The sequence below is a fragment of the Petaurus breviceps genome, unplaced genomic scaffold, assembly GCF_028583685.1.
Source record: "Petaurus breviceps papuanus isolate PSGF00001 unplaced genomic scaffold, PetGlider_PUasm1.0 129, whole genome shotgun sequence".
In the NCBI taxonomy this organism is placed as follows: Eukaryota; Metazoa; Chordata; class Mammalia; order Diprotodontia; family Petauridae; genus Petaurus; species Petaurus breviceps.
This window is the reverse complement of record NW_027185665.1, coordinates 6,279,981-6,307,803: the sequence shown is the minus strand read 5'-3', so window position 1 is coordinate 6,307,803 and position 27,823 is coordinate 6,279,981. Positions and strand designations below refer to the sequence as shown.

At 39.1% G+C, this 27,823-nt stretch overlaps 1 protein-coding gene across 1 annotated transcript in view; it reads left to right on the top strand.

Moving 5' to 3' along the window:
* LOC138173240 (one cut domain family member 2) overlaps positions 1 to 27,823 on the top strand; it is a 66,590-nt gene that overhangs the window by 36,099 nt on the left and 2,668 nt on the right. The window lies entirely within an intron of this gene.

The window sequence follows — 27,823 nt, the reverse complement described above, 5'->3', positions numbered from 1 at the left end:
CATCTATAAAATAGAATTTGCTCATCTATAAATGATGATGACTCCCTTTCTAACAGGATGTTTAAGGAAGGAGCTTTATAAACAATAAATTATTACTTTATATTGGGGCAGCTAGGTGGTGCAGTGAATAGAGCACTGGCCCTGGAGTCGGGAGGACCTGAGTTCAAATCTAACCTCAGACACTTAACACTTAACTAGCTGTTTGACCTTGGGCAAGTCACTTAACCCCAACTGCCCTGCCTTCCCCCTCCAAAAAAAAAGAAACATGATGTTTACCCTAATGATAGGAAGAATGACATAGTGAATAGAGAGCTGAACTTCAAAGTCAGAAAGTTCTGGGTTCCAGTCTCACTTCTTACCTCTGACATTTACTGTCTGAACAGCCCTGGGCAAATCACAACTTGTCTAACCCATGCTGCCATCAGGCAATTTTCTAAGACTATAAACTGCAGAGCAGTTGATAATTTGCATCAGTAGAGGGAGTGGCCTCACTGGGAACCCCTTTAAACCAACAAAATCACAGATTTAGAAGTTCCAGCCTCTCCACCACCAGCCCACACTACACCCCCAATTAGCCCACTGAAATCTGCTATCATGTCTTTCATTAGACTGAGCTGTAAATAACAGATAACTGCTGTAAGTTACACCTTCATTTCAATTTCAAATTCAATTTCAAAATTTCATATTTCAATTCAAAGTCTTCTGTCAAAGTCGGAGGGAATCTCTTTGTGGAATTTTAGTCATCAGCAAAGATGAGTCGGAGGAATAGGTTCATCTGTAAGGGTGGAACAGCTTCAGTGCCTTCTTGATATGCTGAAATCTTGTCATTTAGTCCATTCCCTACCCCATACATGTTTGGGTGTGCCCCAGATAAAAGTGGCCCTGATCATGATAACATTAATATGTTATAATCAAACCTCACCATAAAGTTGTAAAATTTTGCTGACATCAGTGGTGATCATCCATTTGTAACATTGAGTATATGGAGCTAACTGTCCCTTGTTATATTGTTTCACCTTACACTATCTTTTCAGGGAGACAATTAAAGATGCTCTGTAAAGTATTTTTTGCAGAATGGACTGTTTAAATCCACTTGCACCCCGATTTTTCCCACTGTTTTAGAACCGTTCTGTTGTAATGGTACTTTTGACTGTGAATAAAATTTCATTCCATGTGCCAGATCCGTTTTGCCTCTTTCTCATTCCTGCACAGAACTGGAGAAAAGGGTTTTGGAGTGTGTGTGTGTGTGTGTGTGTGTGTGTGTGTGTGTGTGTGTGTAATGCTGCCATAATGTCAAGTGTTCCCATGGTATTCTGGGAAAAGTGTGCTAAGATGATTCCCAGCAGGCTTCCATATGCTAGCCTAGTAGTCACCAGGAAATTGATATTGAGAGGGGGTGGGGAAGGGATAAAGGAGAGCAGTGCTGAGAGGACAAGGAAGAATTCTGGGAGGAAAAGGGTTCGAGGACTGATAAGTAGAAATGACAGGAGGATAAGAGAAAATAGATGAGAGCGGAGGGTGGTTAAAAAAAAGATCAGAGAAGAGGGGAGAGGCCTGCAGAAAGCAGTCAAAGCCAGCTTCTTGTGTTCAATAGAGTACTTGCCTGCACATAATACCTATCTGTGCATTTGCCTAGTGTTTGGTCCTAGTCTGCACACCCTTCGCATTTCTCTCTACATAGAGAAAGACTTATTTGTGCCAAGAGTCTGCCTCCCCTCCTTACCTTCCTACTTCCTTTCTTCTTTTCCAAATAACTTCTATTTGAGTGATTTTCCTACTGCTTGAGTTGCTTTTTCATCTTCCCCCCACTACACTTGTCAGTGGTAGTGACTCTCAACCTTTTCTCATTTGTATCCCAACTTGAATAGGAATGGGACTTTATTACACCAATGACTAATGGGGAACTAAAATAGGCAGCACCTACTATGTTTTTTTCATTTAAAATTCATATTGAAACCAAATTACCACAATATTTTAAAACCTTCATCTTTAGTCTATTTCTACAGTGTTTCCATAGGACATTCCTCACAGGTGCACTTTGGGGGACTTTTACAGTAAGACGTGCCTTGTCTCTACCGTCACACTTTTTATCAAAGCAACCATTTTGACTTGGGCAAAGACTGGTTTTGGTCCCTCCTCTAACCAATGAGGGGAAATGGATGAGTGTGGTGGACACCTGGTAGAGATGCATTCATTAGAGCTGGTGATGGATAAGGAAGAGAACAGTGTCATCTGGCAAGGAACTTAGGAGAATGGATTTCAGAAAATTCAGAGAAAAGCCAGATCCCCATGACCTGAGATTCTAAAAGGAAAGTCGCTGCAAGAGAGATGGGAGACTCTGCAGAAAGTCATTCTAAAAAGACAGTCATAAATGATGCTGGTGAGGCAGAAAAGGAAGAAGTTCCTAAAATGGTGGGTGTGTCTAGGGGAAGTTTTCCCAGGGGCTCATATTTTAAAAGGTCATGTTGAGAAGATGGAAATGAGGACAAATATAATAAAGTAGCATGGACTTGGAGAAACAGTGTAAACAAAAGTCCAGCATGACTAGTTAGAGGTTTCTAAGCTTAGAAAAGAGCTATGTTGGTGACAAGAAAAAATCAAAGAATAGACATTTCCTGTGGTAAGTGTTCTAATAGAGATGACAAGGGGAGTAAATTATTTACCTTCTCATTTGCTTATGTGTTCTCTGTGGGAAAAAATGATCTTTAGACTAGAGAGAGTGAAACACTGAGTTCAAAGTAAATTGGAACTGAAGGAATGTCAGGAAATGGTAAAATAGTTCCTAGTTATCATTTAAATTTTTGAGTATGGACACATTACATCCTAAAATACCAAAAAGGATGGGGATAAAATTATTGCATTAACTGAATGAGAGTGGGAGAGGTACCAACTGGAGATCAACAACTGTTTGCTAATTTTCCAGAGGCAGCAGGAAAGGAGGAGTTCAAAAAACTCCAGGCTGTTGAGCTTGAAATGGAGTCTGATAAACTTTCAAGAATGGAAGGTTTGGGACATTTGGAAAGGCAGGTGATGATGATCATTATGAGAACAAGTCATGAGTGACTAACCGCATTTCTCTTTTGGTCAAGGTAGCTAGACTGGTAGATCAGGGGCATGTTACACCTATAGTATACCACCTACATTTCAGTCTTGCTTTTCACAAAGTCTCTAATATCCCTGTAGACAAGAGAAGTGATAATATAATATAATATACATTGGAGACAGTGAATGCTATTTATTCTGAATGTTAGTGATGATAGACAGACAGACAGACCGACCGACAGACAGACAGACAGATAGATAGATAAACTGGATTTACATCCCACTTCTGATATAAGTATCTGTGTGATCTTAATTGAGCCTTAATTTTCTCAATGGCATAATGGCAAAGTTATACCTTTAAGTTACCTTCCAGTTCTATATCTATAATCCTATAATTCAGATGGATTAGATGAAAATATATTTAGGTGGATTAGACTATCTCCAAAGCCAGTTGGTTAATGAATGAATGTCAAATAGGAGGAAGGTCTCTACTGGAGTGCCTCAAAAGTCTTCCTTTAACTTTGATCTCTTCAGTATTATTTTTGTGAATAATTAGATGGAACACAACAACTTTTGTGGGTGCCATGAAGCTGGGAATGATATCATTAATTAAGTGACAGAATTGGAAATCAAAAAGATCTCAAATAAGCTGGAATGATGGACCAAAATGAATGAGATGTAATTTAATAAGACTAAATATAATGTTCTGTGCTTGCTTAAAAGAAATTAATTGAATAAGTACAGGGTAAGGAAGAGGTAATTAGCAATTTGTACACAAACTACCTTGAAGTTTTGATGAGTTCAATAAACTTCAGTAGGATACCACAGCAGTGGAAAAAGACCATGCTTGAGAAGAGCGTAGGGTCCGCAAAGATGGTTCCATTGCACTCTGCCCTTTCCCACATTTGTTCACTTTGGTGTGACAAATATTAGGAAGGATGTTGAATCACATCAGAAGAGGGCAACTAGGTTTGAGAAGAAACCACAAAATATGAAATAATAATAAGTAATAATAGCTAACATTTATGTGGCATTTTAAGGTTTGCAAAGTGCTTTAGAAATATTCTTTCATCTTTTCCTCACAACCACCCTGGGAGGTAGGTTCTATCATTATCCCCATTTTACAGATCAGGAAACTGAGGTTCTGGTAAATTATATGACTTACTCAAGGTCACACATTTAGTGTCCAAAGCAGAACTGAACTCAGATCTTCTTTACTCTAAGTCCAAAACTCTATTCATTGTACCACCCACCTGCCAATGATATAGGAGGATCAGGTGAAGGGGCTGTTTAGCCTGAAGAAGAGAAGACTTTGGGAAACATAATAGTGGTCTTTAAATATTTGAGAAGTTATCATGCTGGAGAGATCATACTTTGCTTGTCTCCACAGGGCAAAACTAAGATCAATGTATGTAGACAGATTTCCATTTAGGAAAATCTTCCTAACATCAGAGCTATCCAAAAATTGGGAGAAGGAATTCTCTTTGGAGGTTTTGTATTCTCCATCATTGGAGATTTTCATTCAGAAATGGGATAACCACTTATGATGAATCCTGAAAGGCATCTGTTTCCCCTAAGCAGCTGGTCTGAATAACTTCTGAAGTCCCTTCCCAACTCAGAGATCATACAAATGTAGCATAATTACTAGTCAGTCTCATCACAAAGTTGTCTCACCCTCGGTCCTTCATGTTTAGCCAAGAGATTTAAAGTTGGATCTTTTGGGTTTGGTTTTGGTTTTTGGAGGGTTTTTTTTTTTGAGAGAATTGGGGTTTTGGGAGAATCACACAGCTGGTAAGTGTCTGAATCTGGATTTGAACTCAAATCCTCCTGACTCCAGGGATGGTGTTCTATCTACTGCACTGCCTAGCTTTGTCTAGTTATCTTTTTCTAATGATCATTTTTCTTTTTCTAATTATCATTAAAAACCCACCTGAGAGGTGGCCAGAATTTGGGAGATGATCTGAGACTATGAATTTATCATTTGTGACAGGGATTCTCAACCTGGGTTCTGTGAACTTTTAAAAAATATATTTTATAATTGCATTTCAATATAATTGTTTTCCCTTATAATCCTAGGTGTTTTATTTTATGCATTTAAAAACATTACTCTGAGAATGAGTCCATAGATATCACCAGACTGCCAAAGGGGTTCATAACACAGAAAAGGTTAAGAACCCCCAGTCTATGGGAAGCTGCTGCTCTTGCTACAGATTTACATCCAAAATACTCTTTTAGGAATAGGTGGGTGGGACAGTAGCAAGATACTGGGATTTAATGTGAAGAGATCTGAATTCTAGTCATGGCTCTGTGACTAACTAGCTGTTTGACCTTGTACAAGTAACTTCACCTCTGAAAGCTTTGGTTTCTCCATCTGTGAAATGGGGTAATGATAATTGCACTACTTACCCAGCAGGTTTGTCCTTTGTAAAAGCAGGAGACAAATGTGCGCTTTTTTAAATGACAGGATTGGACTAAATTCTCCCTAAGGTCACTTCTGTACATAAGCGCTTATCCCTAAAAAAAATTTTTTGGAGGCAATTAGGGTTAAGTGACTTGCCCAAGGTCACACAGCTAGTAAGTATCTGAGGCCAGATTTGAACTCATGTCCTCATGACTCCAGGGCTAGTGCTCTATCCATTGCACCAACTATATGTCTCTCCCCTTTTTTTGGAAGCCCCTAAAATTCTTAAATGCTGTTGTAACTATCTGTCACTCCATTTAAGTCAGCTTCACTTCAGCCTCTCCTTTAAGAAAAACACCTGATAGAATTTTCCTTGAGTGAGTCTGAAATTTTGTGAAATATAAGGAAAGCTATCTTATAGGACACCAAAGGTGTGAGGTTAATGCCTTGTAAAAAAAACCACAACCCTCCCCCTACTCCCAGGACTGCTCCAGACTGTTCTCTAGTGGTCCAAGGGAATCCTGCTCATCCTTGGTCATGCCAACCCCTAAGAGTCTTTGGGGCCAGTGTGAGATGTTCTAATATAAGATCTACTACTAATTAATTGTGTATTGCAGAACAAATTATTCCATCCACTCATGCCTCTCTTTCCTCATCTAATGGAAATAATAATGCTTGCACAATTTACCTCTCAAGATTGTTATGAGAAGAGAACATGTTTGGGGTGGAGGGAACACTAGACTGGGAGTTGAGGACACCTGAGTTCTAGCCTAAGCCTTGCTGCTGACTAGTGGCCAAGTTTCTTAACCCCTTTGGGTATCAATTTTTTCATTTGGTAGATGGGTGGGCTGGATTAAAGTTTCCATTTCTAAGCATCCCTTCTAGCTCACAATCTTATAATTTATAACAAACAAAACCAAGTGAGATTACACATCCATACCTGTCAAATTTAAGTAATAAAAATGTTGGTTACCCCAAGACAAACCTCCAAATAATAGACCAAGTCAGACAATTAAATTTCCACACACACACACACACACACACACACACACACACACACACACGTCCAAAGCATCAAACCTAACCCAGAGCAATTATAATTCACCGTCTCAGTCCCAGAATCAGACTAGCCAGCTCAGGAAGGAAGGAGCCAGGAAAAGTGTGCCAGGACATTTAGTCTCAGTCCTTTGTAGTTGATGCATGGTAGGCATATAGCTAAGGTTCTGGCTGTCTCCACTGTCTCCATCTATGCCAAGTCCTAGGAGGAATAGACACCTGAAAAACAGGCCTCTGTTGCCCTCTTGGGCACAGTCCCATATGCCCATCTGCATCTAGTCCTCAGCTTCCAATAATCCCTTTATTCCAAGCATTCAAATTTCAAATGACCTTTGTCACCAGAAGGAAAATTAGTGGCAGGTGAATGCCTGGCTTTTCAGTAGGGGGAACCACATGGTTAATTATCTTCCTAGTTAGCCCCTATCAGCCCCTTCCCACTCTGACAGGCAGATGAAAGCGCAGGAGGATACATGTGGGCACTCAATCTTTTTTCGCTTTCTGTCCCCCTCCCCCCATTCTTCTCCTCCCCTTTAATCTCCTCATGGAGTGAATTATCATTTGCTTTTCAAACCTTTGCCTCTAAAGTGGGTACTCCAGGAAAGCATTTTGAGGAGAAAATATTTCACTGTTTACAAAACCTGATCTGTCCTATTTATGTATGTTTGCAGAAGTTAAGTCTGAGGAAGCCTGATCTTTTCTGATCCGGAGTCAGTCTCTAACAGAAAACACTTACCAAAAGCTAAGGTTGTGAAAACGAGCCAACAGACAACTTAGAGAATCATTCAAGGGGTGACTTTTTACAAATAGATCTGTATTGATGACTTTTGGCTTTACATTGCCCACCTTTCCCCCTGTATCCCTCTTCTAGCCACCCTCATCCTTCTCTTAGAACAAGGACAGACTTTTTAGAAAAATAAGACAAGAAAAAACATGCCTTAAAACTGATCAACACATCATGAAAATCATCTATGTGTAATACTCCATACTTGCAAACCACAACCTTCCACAGGAGCTAGGAGAAGTGTGTTCTCAGATCTCTTCTTTTGAGTCAAGTTTATTCTTTATAATTTCACAACACTTAGTTTCAATTGTTTTATGACTGTCGTTCCTTCCATGTCCTTTGTAATCATTGTGGATATTGAACAGCTAAGTGGCACAGTGGATAGAGTGCCAAGGCTGGAGTCAGGAAGACTCATCTCCCTGAATTCACATCTGGCCTCAGACATTTACTGAGTGACCCTGGGCAAGTCACCTAACCCTGTTTGCCTAAGTTTCCTTAGCTGTAAAATTAGGAGGAAAAGGAAATGGCAAACCACTCCAGAATCTTTGCCAAGAAAACTCCAAATGGTATTGTGAAGAGTCAGACACAACCAAAAAAAAAGATTGAACAACAATAACATTTATAAAATGTATACCTAATAAATTCAGATGTAATAATTTCAGAGGAAAAACTGTGGGGAATGAGATCAGAAAAATCCTAGAAACACATAGTCATTATATAACCCTGTTCTAACAATAAAAAAGGAAAAGATATGAAGACCCACTTAGAGAGAACCTATTTAAGGTACTTAGTACTTAAGGGATTAATTAAGAAAGTATTGGATGTTTTTGCATTAATAGGAAGCATTCTTACTTGAGGTTCTTGTCTAGGAAAATTGAGATTCAGGAAAAGAATGGCTGTAGATACCATCCCCTAGTGGTCACCCACTATATGAAGTGGGTTTGGTGCCCAGTAGGAAAGGAAGACCCTTGTAAATCAATACCTAAAACCTAATGGCAGAGATATCACAAGATTCCTGAAGGTCCACATCCTTTCTTGTGATGTTCCTATAGCAGATAGGAACCCAAAATAAACAAAAAACCAAAACCAAACCTCTGAGCCTTAAGGAAAAGAACTGTTTCACAGGCCATGCACTTTACCTCATAGAAAAGACCATAGTCAAGGAGCCATACACACAGGTCAACTGACTTAGAGTCACATTATAAAAGAAGCAAAAAAACCCAGGAAGAAAAATAGAAATCATTTGAATAATTTATTATTCAGTGTAAGGGCAAACAGTTCTGCATACCTCACTAGCTCTTGGAGGCATCACTCTGAATACACCAATGGATATCAGAGGAGCTCATGGGGTGGGGGGGAATTTACCAGACTTGAAGTCAGGAGAACCTGGTTTTGAATCCAAACTCTGTTGATTCCTGATTTTGTAATCATGCTGAAGCTACTTCTCTACAGTAAGTATCAGTCTCCCCATCTGTAGTATGAAAAAAAAGTAATAATGCCTGTATCCTACCAACATAGGGGTAGCTGGAAAAATCAAGTGAGATATTATGTGTACATATTTAAAAGTGCTCCATACATATCAACTTCTTTCATTGCAATGATGATTCTGTATCATCAAGAAAGAAAAAACGAAAGTATTTCCTACTATTCTTGGTGCAGCACTTTAAGAAGGCCACTTACATAGTAAAATATGTCTAAAAGAGGATCATCAGAAAGGTGAAGGCTTTGGAATGCATGCTATATGAAGAACCATGAAAGGGATGGGGGAGAGGGAAGTGTTTAGGCTGCAAAAGAGAAAAGTTTAGTTTTCTTCCAATAGTTAAAGTATTACCATGTGAAAGAGGACTTTTTCCTGTATAATTTCATAGGGTAAAAAGAAAGAAATGAGTAGCAGTTATAGCGAGATTTACCTTGAAAGAACTTTCTCAGGGTGGAGCCAAGATGGCTGCATAGAAGCAGGAAAACTCCATATGCCCCCTCCATTACCACCTCAAATACCTATAAAAATGACTCTAAACAAACTTTAGGGCTACAGAACCCACAAAGTGACAGAGAGAAACAAATCTCCCACTGAAGGCAGCCCAGCAGATGCACAGAAAGGGTTCATCAAAGTGCACTAGGAGCCAAGCCCAGCCCCACCTGAGCCCATGGTTTTAGCCTCAGGGCGGCCAGACCAGCCATGGCTGGAGGGACGTGGGGAGAGTAGATCACTGGCAGCTGTGGTGGTTTCCAGAATTACCAACCCATAAATGCCAAAAACAAAGTGAGTCAGTGTAGACTTTAGGGACAGGGGGTCTGAAAGTGCGGTCTGGCCTCTGCCCCCCAGAGGAAGAAGAGACTGAGGTGCGGCAGCCACCACCGTGTAGCTGCTTCAGAGCTCCTGGCCTACAGACTGTAGGGGGACCAAGTAAACATTCTGAGGGGTAATAGCACTTGCTTTAACCTGCTTGGATCTGGATTGCTGTTTAGGGTGGAAGTCCTGTGGTGGTCTATGAAGGTTTCAGAGAGGGCAGCCAACTAATAGATCTGGCAGCTGTGAAAACCCCAGCATTTTGGGACAAAGCTCTCCTCTCTGGAAACAGAGTTCTACTGTGGCAAAAAGCTCAAAAGTCAGGTAATTGAGTGGCAACATGAGCAAGCAAAGGAAGAAAAGCAAGCACGGCAATCTGACTTTACACTCCTATTTTGGGGACAAAAAGGATAAAAGCATGGAACAGGAGGAAGACAATGAAGTCAGAACTCCTGTACCAAAAGCTTCCAAGAAAAATATGAACTAGTTACAGGCCATAGAGGAGCTTAAGAAGGATTTTTGAAAGCCAAATAAGAGAAGTAGAGGAAAAATTGGAAAGAGAAGTGAGAATGATGCAAGAAAATCATGAAAAGAGAGTCAACAGCCTGACTGAAGAAAATAACAACTTAAAAAATAGACTAACTCAAATGGTAAAAGAGGCTCAAAAAGCCAATGAGGAGAAGAATGCCTTAAAAAGCCGAATTTGCCGGATGGAAAGAAGAATCTCAAAAGCTCACTGAAGAGAATCATTCCTTCAGAATTAGATTGGAACAAATGGAAGCTAGTGACTTTATGAGAAATTAAGATACTATTAAACAGATCCAAACAAATGAAAAAAATAGAAGGCAATGTGAAATATCTCATTGGAAAAACCACTGACCTGGAAAATAGATCCAAGAGAGATAATTTAAAAATTATTGAACTACCTGAAAGCTATGATCAAAAAAAGAACCTTCAAGAAATTCATCCTTTAAGAAATTCTCCAAGGGGCGGCCAGGTGGCTCAGCGAGTAAGAGCACCGGCTCCAGTGTCGGGATGACCTGGATGAAATCCGGGCTCAGATACTTAGCACCACACCCAGAAATAACTGGGCATGTAACCTTGAGCAAGTTACTTAACCCCTATTGCTTTAAAAAAAAAAAAAGAAATTCTCCAGGAAAATTGCCCTGATGTTTTATATCCAGAGGGCAAAATAGAAGTTGAAAGAATCTACCAATCACCTCTTGAAAAAGATCACAAAAAGAAAATTCCTAGGAATATTATAGCCAGGTTTCAGAGTTCCCAGATCAAGGAGAAAATATTATAAGCAGCCAAGAAGAAGCCATTTAAATATTGTGGAAAGACAACAAGGATAACACAGGATCTGGCAGCTTCTATGCTGAGAGATCGAAGGGCTTGGAATGTGATATTCCAGAGGTCAAAGGAGCTGGGATTAAAACCAAGAATCACCTACCCAGCAAAACTGAGTATCATGTTTCAGGGGAAAATATGGTCATTCAGTGGAATAGAGGACTTTCAAGCATTCTTGATGAAAAAACTACAGTGGAATAGAAAATTTGACATTCAGATACAAGAAGCAAGAGAAGCATGAGAAGGTAAACAGGGAAAAGAAATCATAAGGAATTTATCAAAGTCAAACTATTTACATTCCTACATGGAAAAACAATAATTGTAACTTATGAAATTTTTCTCAGTATGAGAATAGTTGAAGGGAATATAAATGTGTGTGTGTGTGTGTGTGTGTGTGTATATATATATATATATATACATACATATATATGTCTATATAGGAGGGTATATGGGCATATGAATATATATGTGAATATGTGCATAGATGTTTATAGGTATACATAGATAGAGGGCACAGGACCAATTTAGTAGGAAGGGATGATACTTAAAAGGTGAAATTAAGAGGTGAGAGAGGAATATAATGAGAGGAGATGGGGAGAGACAGAATGGGGTAAACTATCTCATACAGAAGAGGCAAGGGAAAACTATTACCATGGAGGGGAAGAACAGGAAGGCAAAAGAGAATGGATCAACCTTATTCTCATTGAATTTGGCTTAGGGAGGGAATGGCATACACACTAAATAAGATTTCTCACCCTACAGGAGAGTAGGGTAGGAAGGGAATGAGAAGGAGGGATGATGGAAGGGAGGGCAGGCTGTGGGTAAGGGAAGTTAGAAGCATACACTTTTGAAAAGGGACAGGGTCAAAGTAGAGAATAGAACAAGTGGGGGTGGGATAGGATAGAGGGAAATATAATCAGTCTTTCACAATATATCCACTATGGAAATGTTTTGCATAGTTCCATGTGTACAACCTATATTGAATTGCTCATCTTCCCTGTAAGGGTGGTGATGAGGGAGGAAGGGAAAGAATCTGGAATTCGAAGTTTTAAAATCAAATGTTTAAAAAGTATGTGTGTGTGTGTGTGTGTGTGTGTGTGTGTGTGTGCAACTGGGAAATAAGATATACAGGCACTGGGGTATAGAGATTCATCTTGCCCAACTGGTAAGTTGGAGGGGGCATGGGGAAGGATATAGGAGAGAGCAGATTAGGGGAGGAGGTATACAGTGGGATTGCTGTTTTGGGGTGGTGGGTAGGGGAAAGATGGGGAGAAAATTTGCAACTCAAAATCTTGTGGAAATGAATAATGTAAACTAAAAATAAACCTAAATTTTAATTTTAAAAAAGTGCTCTATACATATCAACTTCTTTCATTGCAATGATGATTCTATATCATCAAGAAAGAAAAAACTAAAGTATTTCATTCTATTCTGGGTGCAGCACTTTAAGAAGGCCACTTACATAGTAGAATATGTCTAAAAGAGGGTCATCAGAAAGGTGAAGGCTCTGGAAAGCATGCTGTATGAAGAACCATGAAAAGGATGGGGGGAAGGAGGTGTTTAGGCTGCAAAAAAGAAAAGTTTAGTTTTCTTCCAATAGTTGAAGTGTTACCATGTGAAAGAGGACTTTTTCCTGTATAATTTCACAGGGTAGAAAGAAATAAATGAGTAAAAGTTATAACAAGACAGATATACCTTGAAAGAACTTTCTCATGTTCAAACATGGGGTGGACTATCTGGAAATATTCAGGCAGGGGCCTTTCCACAGCTGAGGATGTAGCTGCATATGCTAGAAGACCTTCTAAGTCTAAAACGCTATGATTCTAAAATCCACTTAATAAGTCAAAGAAGAGTGTAATATGTTTCATAAAAATTTCCATAAAAATCTTTTTTTTTCATTAAATTCTTCACTTTTTCCTTATCACTTTATTCTTAAAAAGAAAAATTTCAGTTATGTATTATTCATTTGAATGGAACCAATCCCTGTTTCTCTGATTATATACAGGTAGTGAGTGGCAGAATTGGGATCCAAAATCAGATTTTCTGACTCTAGATGCAGTGGTTAAGTTTATTATTATATCATTAATGATAATACTAGTGGTCTTATAATTAGAAGATCTGAGCTTGAGTGAGACTCAGATTTTTACTCATTAGTCAGTCAAGAAGTATTATTAAGCATTTACTATGTGCCAAGCACACTGGGGACACAAAAGAGACAAAAGTACAGTCTCTGCCCTCAAGGAGCTCACATGCTAATGGGGGAGACATGTAAATAACTAACTTTGTACATACAGATAACTAACATAAGTATGTTTTGCATATATATGGGGAGAGAGGAAAGAGGGAGGGAGAGAAAAAGAGAGAGAGATTATCAGAGAGGAGAGACAGAGAGAGAAAAAAGCAGAAAGCGAGACAGAGGAAAACAGAAAGTGAGATAGAGACAGAGAGAGAGAGAGGGAGAGAGCCACAGAGGGAGTCTGTCTCTTAGTTTGATTAGTAATGATTCTCTAAGTTCTAGATTCTCTAGAAGGTAATCTCAGACGGAAACACTGAGTGTCAGGGCAGGGGTACTGGGAAAGGCCTCCTGCAGAAGATGGAATTTGAACTGAGTCTTGAAGGAAGCTAGAGAAGCCAGGGGGTAGTGGTGAGGAAGGGAAGCACTCAAGGCCTGGGGCATAGGTATTGCCAAAAAAGAGGGATAATGGAATGTTGTGCATGAAGAAAAGAGAGGCCAATGTATCTGGATCACAGAGTACATGGAAGAGAATAAAGTTTAAGACTGGAAAAAATAGGAAGGGACCAGGTTATGAAGGGCTTTGACTGCCAAAGTATTTTCTATTTGATACTAGAGGTAATAGAGAGTCATTGGAGTTTCTTGAATAGGGGGAGTGACATAGTCAGACCTGGGCTGCAGGAATATCCCTTTGGCACACGTGTGAAGGATGGATTGAAGTGAATGAATTTTGCTCATTAATAAAACATTTATTAAGCATTTATTATGTGCAAGTACTGTACCAGCACTGTGTATATAAATAGAAAAATAAGATAGTCCTTGCTCCCAGAGACTTACATTCCAATGGGGGAGATCATACATATGGAAGGTTTTAGCTGCAAACCAGATGAGAAAGTCCCATGTTCCTTTGGGTGTATTAGCAAAGCAGATGTTAAAGCTTCTTTACTGTCGTTTCCATTGATAAAATCATAATGTCATCTGATGTTGAACCATTTGAAAGTGGCAAGAACTTTCTTTCCTGAGTCTTCAGTAATTATGGCAGTAGGACTTGGCACATGCTGTCTTCTGTCTCTCCATCAGGAGGCCTGAATGCTTCAGCTAGGCTGACCTGTCTATGCTGTGTGTGGCTGTCGGTTAACACTTGGTAGGGATGATTGGACCATTATCTACAGGAGTTACTTTCCTGGATGAAGACAGTGAGAGATGCTTGAAGCAGGTATGATGGTCTTTGGGGATGGTGAGGCTGCCAGTCTCAAGACTCTTGTGCCTATCTGCCTGTTAGAGGCAGTTGGTCAGCAGTTGCTGCTAGTGGTGATGAGAAAGGTGGACCCTCTCTCCAAAATGACTTCTCTTCTCAATAATGGCTGGGGGATGAACTGCAAGCAGGTCTGGTGGCTTGAGGAGCACTTCCAGAGGCTCTTTGGTTCAGGCATTCCCCATTAGGGTCAGAGGGAAGATGGTGATCAAAGTGGTGCTGGTTTGACTCAATGGGACATGCTGCCTCCTGTCTCTGCCATTTCAGCTAAGTTGGCTTGCCTGCCCTGTGTATCTCACTTAGTTTCCCAGTTGGTAGGCAACTTCTCCATAAGGGTTGCTCCCTTGGATGAAGTCTGTGAGGGAGAGACTTGTGGCAAGGAGAATAACCAGAAGGTTGTTACAATAGTTCAGGGGAAAGGTAAAAAAAAAGCCAAGGTACCAGGATGATAGCTGTATGAGTGGAGAGAAGTGAACATATTCAAGAGATCTGAATTTAGAAATGGCACAGTTTTACAATGGATTAGATATGTGGAGTGAGATTGAATTAAGGGTCAAGAATGACGCAAGATTTCCCACCCAGTTGACTAGAAGAATGATAGGGCCTTGACAGTGATAAGGAAGCTGGGAAGAGGAAGGTTTTGGACAAACCATTTCTGAGATGTATATCTTTAGTTATTATTGACTGTTGGTGGTAGCTCAGCAGAAAAGAGTAGAGTTAGATATAGAGATCAAGGAATCATCTGTGCAGACATAATAATTGAATTTATAGATCACCAAGCAAAAATAGTATGAGAAGGAAAGAGGGCCCTGGACAGAGTCTTAGGGTACACACATAATTAGGGGGTATGACATAAAGATCAAGCAAGAGAGACTAAGTCATATAGCAGGTGGACCTAGAGAGAGTCATGGCATGAAAACATAGAGAGGACAGAGTATTCAGGACATGGTGTTCAATAGTGTCAAAAGCTATCAAGAGGTAGAAGATAAGATTGGAAAGAATTCCATTAGACTTGTCATTACAAGATCCTTGGTTCCTTTCCTTGGAAAGGGCAGTTTCAATTGAACCAGGCTGTAGAGTGTTTAGAAGCCAGCAAGGAGAGAAGAAATGGAAACACATTGTATATATAGCTTTCTCAAAGAATTCAGCTAAGAAGAGGAAAAAAGCTAGCAGGGATCATCTGATCAAGCAACATTTTTTTTGATTTTTGGAGGGGGGAAGGCAGGGCAATTGGGGTTAAGTAACTTGTCCAAGGTCACATGGCTAGTAAGTGTTAAGTGTCTGAGGTCGGATTTGAACTTAGGTCCTCCTGATTCCAGAGTAGATGCTCTATTCACTGAGCCACCTAGTCACCCATCAAACAAGATTTTTAAAGCATGAAAGGAATATTAGTGTGTTTGTAGGCAACAGGGAAAGAGCCAGTATATAAGAGATTTTGAGAGTAGAGATGATAGTGAAGGGCAATCTGCTGGAGAAAATGGATAGGATCAAGAATGTAGAATTAAATTTAAAAGATTTTGCACAAACAAAGTCAATGCAACTAAGATTAAAAGGGAAGCAGATAGTTGGGGAACCACTTTTATAACCAGTATCTCTAATAAAGACCTCATTTCTCAAATATAGAGAGAACTGAGTCAAATTTATAGGAACACAAGTTATTATAAGTGGTCAAAGGATATGAACAGTTTTCATATGAAGAAATTAAAATTATCAAAAGTAATATGAAAAAATGCTCTAAATCACTATTGATTAGAGAAATATAAATTGAACTTTCCTCAAACCCTCCACAAGTACCACTTTATACCCATCAGATTGGCTAATATGACAAAACAGGAAAATTATAAATGTTGGAGAAGATGTGGGAAAATTGGAACACTAATGCATTTTTCTTTCTTTTTTTAGGTTAATTAATTTATTTATTTTTAGTTTTCAACATTCACTTTTATAAGATTTTTGAGTACCAAATTTTCCCTCTTTCCCTCCTCCCTCCTCAAGATGGCATGCAAACTTATATAGGCTTTACATGTATAATCATATTAAACATATTTCCACAAGACTAATGTATTGTTGGTGGAGTTGTGAAATGATCCAACCATTTTGGAAAGCAATTGGTCCAAAGGGCTATAAAACTGTGCATACTTTTGATCCAGGTCTGTATCCCAAAGATATCATTAAAATGGGAAAAGGATTTACATGTGCAAAAATATTGATAGCACTCTTTTTGTGGTGGCAAAGAATTGGAAATTGAGGGGATGCCCATCCATTGGGGAATGGCTGAACAAGTCGTGGTATATGAATGTAATGGAATGCTGTTGTACTATAAGACATAATGAGTAGGATGACTTCAGAAAAACCTGGAAAGACACGAACTGATGCTGAGCAAAGTGAGCAGAATGAGGAGAACATTGTATGCAGTAACAGCACAATTTGCAATGACCAACTGTCATAGACAGATCTTCTTCTCAGCAATGCAATGATCCAAGATAATTGCAAAAAACCCATGATGGAAAATGCTATCCACATCCAGAGAAAAAACTATGGAGTCTGAATGCAGATCGAAGCATACTATTTTCTTTATTTTTCTTTCTTATGGTTTTTCTCTTTTGTTCTGATTCTTCTTTAACAACATGACTAATGTGGAAAAGTGTGTAATTTAATTGTACATGCATAGCCTATATCAGATTGCAGGCTATCTTGGGGAGGGGAGAGAAGAGGAAGGAGGAAACATCTATAACTCAAATCTTTTAAAAGTGAATGTTGGGGGTCGGCTAGGTGGTACAGTGAATAGAGCACTGGTCCTGGAGTCAGGAGGACCTGAGTTCAAATCTGGCCTCAGACACTTAACACTCACTTGTCATGTGTCCTTGGGCAAGTCACTTAACCCCAATTGCCCTTCCTTCACCCTTCCAAAAAGCGAGAAAAAAATAATAATAAAATCTTCTTGCTCTTAAAAAAAAGTGAATGTTGAAAACTAAAAATAAATAAATAAATCAAGGGTGGGGTGGCTGAGGGTACATATAGAGAAGGGTTGGTTTCCATAAGGAGGAGGGAAATCTCTTCAAGTAATAAATGAAAGAAATTGTGGGGAAAGATATTTTAATAATGTGAGATAAGGAAAAGAAAAGAAGTGCTCATTTAATAGCGCGCGCGCGTGTGTGTGTATGTGTGTGTGTGTGTGTGTGTGTGTGTGTGTGTGTGTGCAGTATGAGGCAAGGTCTTTAATAAGTGCTAAGGAGAGGCTGTTGGGGAGGGTTTAAGGAAAGTTCAAATACCTGCTGTGGTGAGTGGGGTAGAGATTTTAGGAAGCTATAAAGGATTGCCTTGCTGCAGTGAGAATCCAGTTAAGAATATGTAACATGATTTTACAATGGGCCCAATCAGCATGATTTTATGACTTTCCCCAGCTCTGTTCAGAAGTATGTGAATAGAAGTGGAGGCCAATGGTGAGAGTAATCCAGGGTTTAGGCTTTGTGAGGCATTATCAGATGTTATCAGGGATAGGGGAATGAGGAAAATGCTTTGAGAGTAGAGAATAACATAATCTCAACTGGTTCACCAAAGGGTCAAAATAAAGAAAGGAATAGATTGTGTCCAGTGCAGGGGTGATGGCATAGGGAAGAATTGAGGATTGGGGGAATGGAGGTCAGAGTGAGGATAAAGAACAGAGTTAGAAATCCTAAGTCATAGGGAAAGAAACAGTGATTAGATAAAGACATTTCAGGGTTCATGAATAAAGAGATAGGTTGTGAGTGATGGCAAGCTCAAGGGTATGACCATCTACGTGTGGCTGAAGTGATGTGGAAGAATAGGTCAAAGGAATGAAGTTGAACAAGGGCAAGGAAGTCAGGGTATTTGAGAGGACATCAATATATATATATATGTGGAAGTCTCCTAATTTTAGGGAAGTGGTTGGGTAAAGGGAAATATTGTGAGCCAGGCACTGAACTGTGTTCAAGCAATATAACATATCTGAGCTTCAGTCTCCTTATCAGTAGGGGTAAATAATAATAATATTTGAACTACTAGCCTCATGGAATTTTTCTTTTTAGGAAGTATACTATAAACCTTAAAATATGATGTAATTGTGAATTGTTGTGACAACAATGATGGTATTGGATGAGAAAGAGAAACACAGAGATAGAGACAAAGGGGGGGGGGAAGGGGGAAAAGAAAGAAGAAAAAGGGAAGAAAGAGGGGACAGGAAATGGAAAGCTTACTGGATTTGGGAGCCCAGGGACCTGGGTTCTAATGGACCCACTCACTGTATGATTTCACAAAAGTCGCTTAACCTCTCTACTTACTGTCTCTCTATCTGTGAAAGTGAAATGATAATACCTGACCTGTTTGCCTCAGAGGAACATTGTAGGAGTACTTTGAAAAAATATAAAAGGCATACAGTATAAAAATATAGAATTATTGTTTTGTTAATTTTATTTTAGGAATGCAAATACAGAATAGAAAAAAAGACACAAAAACATATCATAAACTTAAATGTTGGCACTTAAATACAGTTAGGAAGAAAAAAACCATATCACATGCCTAGTAGAACATGAGAGGATTCAAAATATGTAACAATAAATTTTTACTTGAAGAAAACCTGTATAATAAGCAACACTCATTGTGTTGAGAATTGCCCATCTTTTCTTTGCTTCCTTGTAAGTTTTCTTTTGTTCTCTGCTGTGCACTTTTTTACTTTGTTCTTTTTTTGCTCTCCCCCAGAAGACTACAATAAAGTTTAGATACATTTCTCTATAGCTATAGATATATACATATACATAGACACATGTACATACATATATGGACATATACTTTCCCAAACATATTCTACTCCTGGTCTTTGTTTTTATGTTTGTGCATATCTCTTCTTTCTCATCCCAAGAATTGTTATTATCAAATAGATTGGTGCACATCAAATCAATAAACATTTTTTTTATGTTGGAGCAATTTGTAAATGATGTTCTAGAAATAATGTATTTTTAAATTCTCAACAATATGAGACTCTGGGGAGTTCTCCTTCCTAATTGAAGCAGGTACCAAATTAATCTCCCAAGCCCTCAAGCAGACCATCCAGGTGTTGAAAGGGCATATAGCACTTTGAAAAATCAAAATTTCAGTATCTCAATATGCCAAAGTCACTTCAGAACTCAATCATCGTTTCAGGCCACTACAAACTAACCTGGAGATGAATCCAGATTATTTAAAGAAATTGGAAGTGATACTTCCCCTGCCTCACATTTGAGTAGAGATTAGGCTAATTGTGATTGGCAAAGTCAGAATAGGACAAAGTTTGAAAATGACATTCTTCATGTATTGTTCCCGTTTCCAAGTTTGGAGCTTTTACTGTAAATACATACAATTTCACCTATCACAAAAGACATGCCTGCATACATTGATCAATAATTTTTCTAGCCCTAAAATAGCTGCATTTTTAAAGCAAAGCAATATTTTAAAAGTCTATCTCTTTAGCTGTACCCTCGGGAGATGCCAACTGCTAGTCCTGGCTCTGGCAATAGCTCTCACCCTGTGGCACCCTGGGAACAAATTATACCATTGGTCAAGGAGGAAGAGAGGGAAAGTTCCAAAAACTGGGCAGAAATGATTATTATTCTACCTCTGAAGACAGTGCCCCACACTTAATAAAAATCAACTTTGCAATATCCTTCTTAAATGCAATCTACAAATGTTTGGTACTGCTATTTTTCTCTGACTTTTAAGCACTTAATCCAAGTTTCCAGAAAGATCCATCTTCATCCTCTTCGTCTGATATGTTGGAACCAGTGAAAGATTCTGGCATGGATCTCATGCCCTACTTTAACATGGTGGATGCATTTGCCTCTCTACAGATTAGTTTGTCACACACAGAGACACACACATGTAAATATGCACACATTACATACCCACCAAGTCATGAGAGAATTCTTTTTTGCTCCCTGTCCCCTCTAGAAGATAGTATAGATGTGCTTTGCCTCAGGGGGTAAGAAGGGAATTGGAGGATCTTGCAGTCTCTACATCTTCCAGCTTTTTCCAGTTTGAAAAATCATTATGTATAATCACAGATAGACTCAAGAGAACTGAGGGTTGTGGGTGTTCTTTTCACATTTTTCTGAATATTTCAAAATATAATTCATAATACTTGTAGAATACAGGCCAGAAATTTCCCACCATCACTTTGTTGTTGACATGCTTAAAAGTATGTAAAGGTATGTATGTATGGGCTTATTTTTGGACTGGGCCTGTGATGTCGTTAGTGTAGGGAGTTCTGGATGAGAGACTGCCTCCTCCTAAAGTAGATTAGAATCTGTTCTATACCTTAGGATCTTAGAAAGCTTTCTAGGATGCTAAGAAATGAAATAATTTACCTAGGGTTGTACAACCTTAGGTGTAAGTGGTAGGCCTTGAACTTGGGTCTTCCTAAACAGGAAGCCAGCTCTCTAGCCTCTGTACCATGCTGTGTCTTGTATCAATGTTTGATGTGCTGTGGTGGTGGTATTTCAGTCATGTCCCACTGGTTTTCTTGGCAAAGATACTGGAGTGGTTTGACGTTTCCTCCTCCAGCTCATGTTACAGATGAGGAAACTGAAACAAACAGGATTAAGTGACTTGCCCAGGACCACACTGCTAGTAAGTGTCTGAGGCTGAATTTGAATTCCAGTCCTCCTGACTACAGGGCAGGCTTTCTCTTCACTGCACTGCCTAGCTGCTCTCTTACATCAATGTACATGAAGCTAATACAAATAACTTGCTATCTAAGCATATGAGAGTTTGTAGAAGCATATTTTTAATTGTAGGAACCCTCAAAAGCAAAAAGCTACACTTGTTAAACCTGAGTCCAGGAGCCCCTATGTACTCCACAGTCTGATTTTTTTCCTTCTTAGTCTTTCAATTATGTGTGTAGGGGAGGGGGAGGAGGAGTTTTCCCCTTATTTCCATCTTTCTTTGACTCTTTAATAATAACACTTGTGAGGAGCTATATCAGGGCAGTAATTACTGACAGAGAGTACTAGGCAGTATAGATGAATGATGTACAGATGGCTGGTTGCTTTGGGTCAGGGACTACCAGTGCATTCCTAGCCTGTGAGAAATTAAAAAGGTTGCAGGGCTGCCTTTTGTTGGTGAGGTATCTGGTGGCTTCAAAAAGCTATTAGGGAAGTGTAGAAGGTATTGATTTGTTCTGGTTTCTCTGCAGTTTGCTGAACATTAAGTCTTTAACGTTTTTCTCTTAAATGAAATATATGTATTGACCACCAAATGTGATCTGACAGGACCAACATTTACCTGTACCCACACTGTCTAAACACCTTATTAAAAGCACAAATACAGCATTATCTGATGAATAATCAATATCAGTATGAAAATTGAGGGGCCTATGGCTAATCCAACGGAACATGAATTGACAGCGAACCTTAGGCAATGTTTGCCAGGATATATTTGCCAGGTTTTAGATACAAGGTGATTATCATCAAACAATATTTATTCAACATTCTCAGGATAAATGACACAGACTTGGAACTATCCAATGGGAAAACAGGATGAAGAGAGGTCCTGCGACTCATTCAAGGGAAACAAAGTATTCCAGTGGGAGGAAAAAAAGCAAAGGGCTCCCACAGACACAGGCTCTCCTCTTGATGCTTTGACCAGCTCTGTGTGATGATCCTAGGTGAATAATGTAGGCATTCTGGGCCTCAATTTCTTCATCTGTAAAATAGGGATTAAAAATGGCTATCCTACTCCTATATGATTATATTCATAGGAGCAAAAGGCATTTTGAAAAATTATAACCACTATGCAATCCAATTTGACCAACACTCATTAAGCACCTATAGAAGACAGTCACCCCTGTCATTAAAGTTGGACAATACAGAACATAATGAACAATTGAATTTTATTCAATATACAAACATGGAGTCTTGTACATCAGGAACAGAGGAAGTCAGGCCAGTGAGTTAAGGTGATGTCTAGCTTTAGGAATCTATTTTTATCAGGTTGTTTTTTATGTGTGCATGCCTACATACTTTTAAACTTCAGTCAACAACATGATGGTGGGAAAGTTCTGACCTGTGTTCTACAAGTAATATCAGTTTGTTTGTTTTTTTAATACTCAACAAAATGCAAAAAGAACACCAACAGCCCTCAGTCCTCTGGAGTCTATCTGTGACTCTTTATGTATAAAGGCTTCTCATAATGGTTTCAGAACAAGGCAGGCTGAGCTGTCAATCATCCCAGTGAACCAGCTAACCTATTGAACATGCTGGTACAACTCGTTCCTCCTCCCTTCTTATAGGCAGAATTTGCCTAGGGGTTCCCTCCCCCTCTGGGGTATGGTTTTCCCTTCTTAAGCAACTCTTTCTCCTTCAAGAGTGAGGCTTACTTTTCAAAGTTTGGGGTAGCAAGTGGCCTGGCCAAAGTCACAAGCATCAAAGTAAAAGTGCCTGCTCTTCACTCCTTCGCTTCCTTTTAGCTCCTACCATCTCACAGTTCAGTCAGCTGGAGGGCCTACTATGTGCCAAGTACTGTTCTAAGTGCTGGAGATGCAAAGAAAGGTAAAAGACAGTCCCTGCTGTCAAGGAGCTCACAGCCCAAGGTTACAGTCTAATAAAATTGCATTTCGAGAAGTATCGAAATCCTGAATTCATCACCAAGCTTGGACTTCTCATTACTGCGCTTCCTCCTTTCCCCTAAAAGCTACAAGCCCCAGTCTACTTCTTTCAGACAAAATTTCTCATCTCTGGAAAGAAGAATCCACTCCCTCCCTTGTCCTTTCACATAGACACTTTGACAATAAGCAAAGTACAACAGCAATTCTGATGTGTTGATTGATGATTTTACTGAAAGTAAAAACCCTCGGGAACTAAAGCAACATTTAAGGGGAAAACAGATAACAAAAGGGAATGAATTGACTGCTTTTCTCTATGATGGAAAAATGAGGTTGGGAGGAAGAAAGCATGGGATAGGATTTGTCATCATTCTCCCCCTACTCATTCTGGTTTGGCATTACATGATGATTTTCACCAAATAGTCTCTGACTGTGATATACCTGATCACAACTCTAATCCAAGGTGGCATCTCCTGCACTATCTGTAGATTACCTCCTTGAAACCACTCCTTCCTGCTTGCTTTGCTGCTTTCACATCCCTGGCTTTTTTGTCTACACACAGCTCCATTTTCCAAAAGTTTTGGGAGGGAGAGTGAACTGAAGAGACTAGGTGTTTATGAATACTTGCCCCTAAGTCTTTCTATAGGCATGGCAGCTAAGCCAGATCTACATAATGGGTAAAATTGCAGACCCCATGTTCATGTGTTGAACCATGGTTTCCATTTTATTCCGACATCAAGAAAACTGTGTCTGATTCCAATGTGTGAATGAAAACAGAATGTTACCACTGGAAAAGCGTTGAGTAAAGAAAAAGAAGCAGAACATTTAGAAGGGTCAACTATTCTGGATTTCACTGTAAAGTCATCCCAGCCTAATGGTAGTAACCAAAATATTTATTTGGGAAACTGTTACTCTCATATGAAGAGATTCTAAATTCATGGCTTTTCTTCTGTACAAACAAAGCCAATGTAACCAAGATTAAGAGGGAGATGGGAAATTGGGAAAGAATTTTTACAACCTATGTCTCTGATAAAGGACTCATTTCTAAAATATACAGAGAATTGAGTCAAATCTATAAGAATACAAGTCATTCCCCAATTGATAAATGGTCAAAGGATATGAACAGGTAGTTTTCAGAGAAAGAAATTAAAGATATCTATAAGCACATGAAGAAATGCTCTAAATCACTATTGATTAGAAAAATGCAAATCAAAACCATATCTCACCAGTCAGATTGGCTAAGTTGACAAAACAGGAAAATGACAAATGCTGGGGAAGATGTGGGCAAATTGGAACACTAATGCATTGCTGGTGGAGTTGTGAACTGATCCAACCTTTCTGGAGAGCAATCTGGAATTATGCCCAAAGGGCTATAAATTCTTTCATACCCTTTGATCCAGCAATACCACTTCTAGGGTTATATCCCAAAGAGATCATAGAAATGAGAGAAAGACCCATATGTACAAAAATGTTTATAGCAGCTCTTTTTGTGGTAGCAAAGAATTGGAAATTAAGGGGGTGCCCATAAATTGGGGAATGGCTGAACAAGTTGTGGTATATGCATGTTATGGAATACTATTGTGCTATAAGAAACGAGGAGCAGATGGACTTCATATTTACCTGGAGAGGCTTATATGAACTGATGCTGAGTGAGAAGAGTAGAACCAGGAGAAATTTGTACACAATTACAGACACAATGCATGTGTGATGACCAACTTTGATAGACTGGACTCTTCTCAGCAATGCAGTGATATAAGTCAATCCCAAAGTACTCATGGTGGAGAGAGATATCTACATCCAGAGAAAGAACTGAGTTTGAATCCAGATTGAAGCAAACTACCTGATCTTTTTCCTTTTCTTGTTTGGTTTTGTTTCCTCTTTACCATTTTTCATCCATCTGATACAATCTGTCCTTATAACCTGACTAATGTCTAATGTGAAAGTATTTACAGATCCTATACTTGACTGTATACCACCCCTGGTGGGGAGGGAAGGAAGGGGGACAAAATGTGAAACTCAAGGAATTGTGGAATTGAATCTTGTAAACTAAAAGTAAACAAACAAATTAATAAATAATTTTTGTTTTATTTATTAATTAATTTGTTAATAAATAAATTATTTATTTAGATAAATAATAAAAATAAAATAAAATCCTGGCTTTTGACACTGCCTTTGGTCCAAATGATAGCATACATCATCGCTTCCCCCCACTGATATAAACTATAAACACCCATAGAATGTGACCACAACATCCTGTCTGTCCCACAAGGACATACCTGGTCCATGAGTCATATCAATGTTTCTCTGAACATAACTCCCTTTTGGCCTTTAATCATCCTGGAATAGCTTCATTTTGACCGTATGTCTCCACTGAGTTTGAGTTTTTCTCATGTGTTTTGTAACAAATGCATTCTCTTGTTTTTCACATAATGTTTCACATCTACTGAGTATTTTAACTTTTCCAGACCACTTTGCTAATAGACTGAGTATTACTGGTTTAGAGCATGAGTTCATTGAGAAATCATCATGAATATTTCTGGACCAAAATCAACAAAAGTATTTATTAAGTACCTAATGCCCCTGTGCTAGGCTTGGCCAAAAGAAAATTACACAGACCCCATTCCTGCCTTTTGGAACACATACTATTAGGGAAGGAGGCATTCCGAACTCAATGTGCTAGGCACATCAACCACAGTATTAATACATTAAAAACAGCCAATTGTACCTAGGTTGTTTACACCAACTTAAGGTCAAGGATAAGGATATTTTAAGGATGGAAGGGAAGGGTAATATAATAGCATTTTAATACTTTAAGGATACATAATTCCATCGGGAGGTACTCACTCCATGAATGCAGATTGTAAGCTCTCTGTAACTTAATATGTGGTTTTCATGTGTTGATATGACTGAAAATCTATTATCCTATGGCCAGCCTAATAATAAGACTCTCTCCATTCAGTTCAGACAATCAGCATCTGACATGTAGACCATTACCTGGTATGTGTATGTATACACTCGTGTATATGCATGCATGTACACATGTATACATATATACATGTGTGCATACTTAGGTTGCTGTATCTATACATGTGGGTATGTGCATGTAGGTATGTGAAAATATGCATGGATATATAGACATGCACATGCTTAGACATACATACACCTATATACATATACATGATCTATGTAATAGGCAGGTTGCCCAAGTATCCTTACAGTCTCAGAAGAAATGAAGGAAGGCAGGTTGAGAGGAGGTAGACTGCATGTAGTGAGTTTTGAGAGAATATAGACAAGAGTCCTAGAGGATGGCCAAGCCTGAATTGGCTGCCTTCTACCTAACTGGAGAGAACCTCCAATCTGATAAAACCACAGGTTAATGGGAATATTCGAGTAGAGACAAATATAATAATAATATAAATGCCTCCCTCCTAGTATCTCACATGAACAGAGAACTTTCAGCTTTTCCAAGTATTCTCATTTTTTCTCCACATCTACCCTACATTCCTCTAGGGGCAGATATCTCCACAGGTAAAATAAGGAAACACCCAAAGGTCATGGTTACTTGCCTAAGTAAGGTCCTGAAGAGGGTGTGAGGGTGGTGGGGCAGCCCCATGATGCTTCTCTTAGATCCTTTGGAATGCACGTTTCTTGAAGTCATGAATTGCTTCATTATTGTCTTTGCATCTCCAGCAGCAAGCACAATGTCTGGTATGAAGTAGAAGTTTACTAAATGCCTCCTAAAATGGATTACAGATAACAGAGTAGTCATAGGCTAAGGGAAAACCATCAGTTTTTCTCTGATCAATAAAAGCACATTGTTACCAATCAGTGAATATTAAATTACCATTGTCCTCCTCATCTTCTATGCAAAGTGAGGAAGGATAACATTGAACCCAGGAAACTGAGGCAGACAGAAATTTACTGACTTGCCCGGGGTCACATAGCTAGTAAATATCTGAGGCTGGATTTAAACTCAGTCACTAGATCTCTTAGGTATTCTTATCTCCCACAACAATCTTATAAGATTGGTACACATTTTACTGAGGTGGAAACTGACACCAAGAAGGGTTAAGGGACTTGTTCATGGTAATATAAAATGTCTAGTCCAGTGTCTAAGGTGGGATCTGAGCACAGGTTTTCCTGACTCCATATCCAGGACTCTAGTTGATATGTCATGATACCTTTTACATCTATTCCTATTTACATCTGCTCCATGATGAACAATTTGAATCCCTATTTGTCCACAGAATTGACAAGAACTGTATTTTCAGGATTTTTTCCCCCAATCTCACATCCAGGTATTTGTTAGGTATTTTTTTAAGTCTAAAAGATGGGAATTTTGGTTGGGATAACAACTTTCTACTATCTCTTTGGGACTAATTTCTGTCATTTCTTTAAAAAAATTTTTCAAATGGCATTGAAGGGTTAATCTTGGGAAAAGTATGAAAAAACCCATTCCTCTTTAATGTTATAATCCAATTTTGAATTTACAAATTAAGGCTTAGGTTATCTGTTGATAGGCCTGGGAGGGGAGATTGTTCTGGGCGCACTGGAGGGCACTCACCACTTAGTCAGAGAAGGAGGATGAGACCAAGGCAGGAACAGCTAGCAGAAGCCTGCAGGTCGGTGAGGGGCTGGCTCACCTGGGACTTGCGGGCACAGAGCTGAGGTCTGGAAGGCAGAGGTCTCTCACATCATTGTCACTTTGAGCAGAGTGATCATTTCCCTGACTTAGAGAGATGCAGGGATCCACACAACAATGATTATTGCTTTTGTTAGCACCTATTCCCAGAGTGGAAAAAAGGGTGGCTTTGTAAAGGGG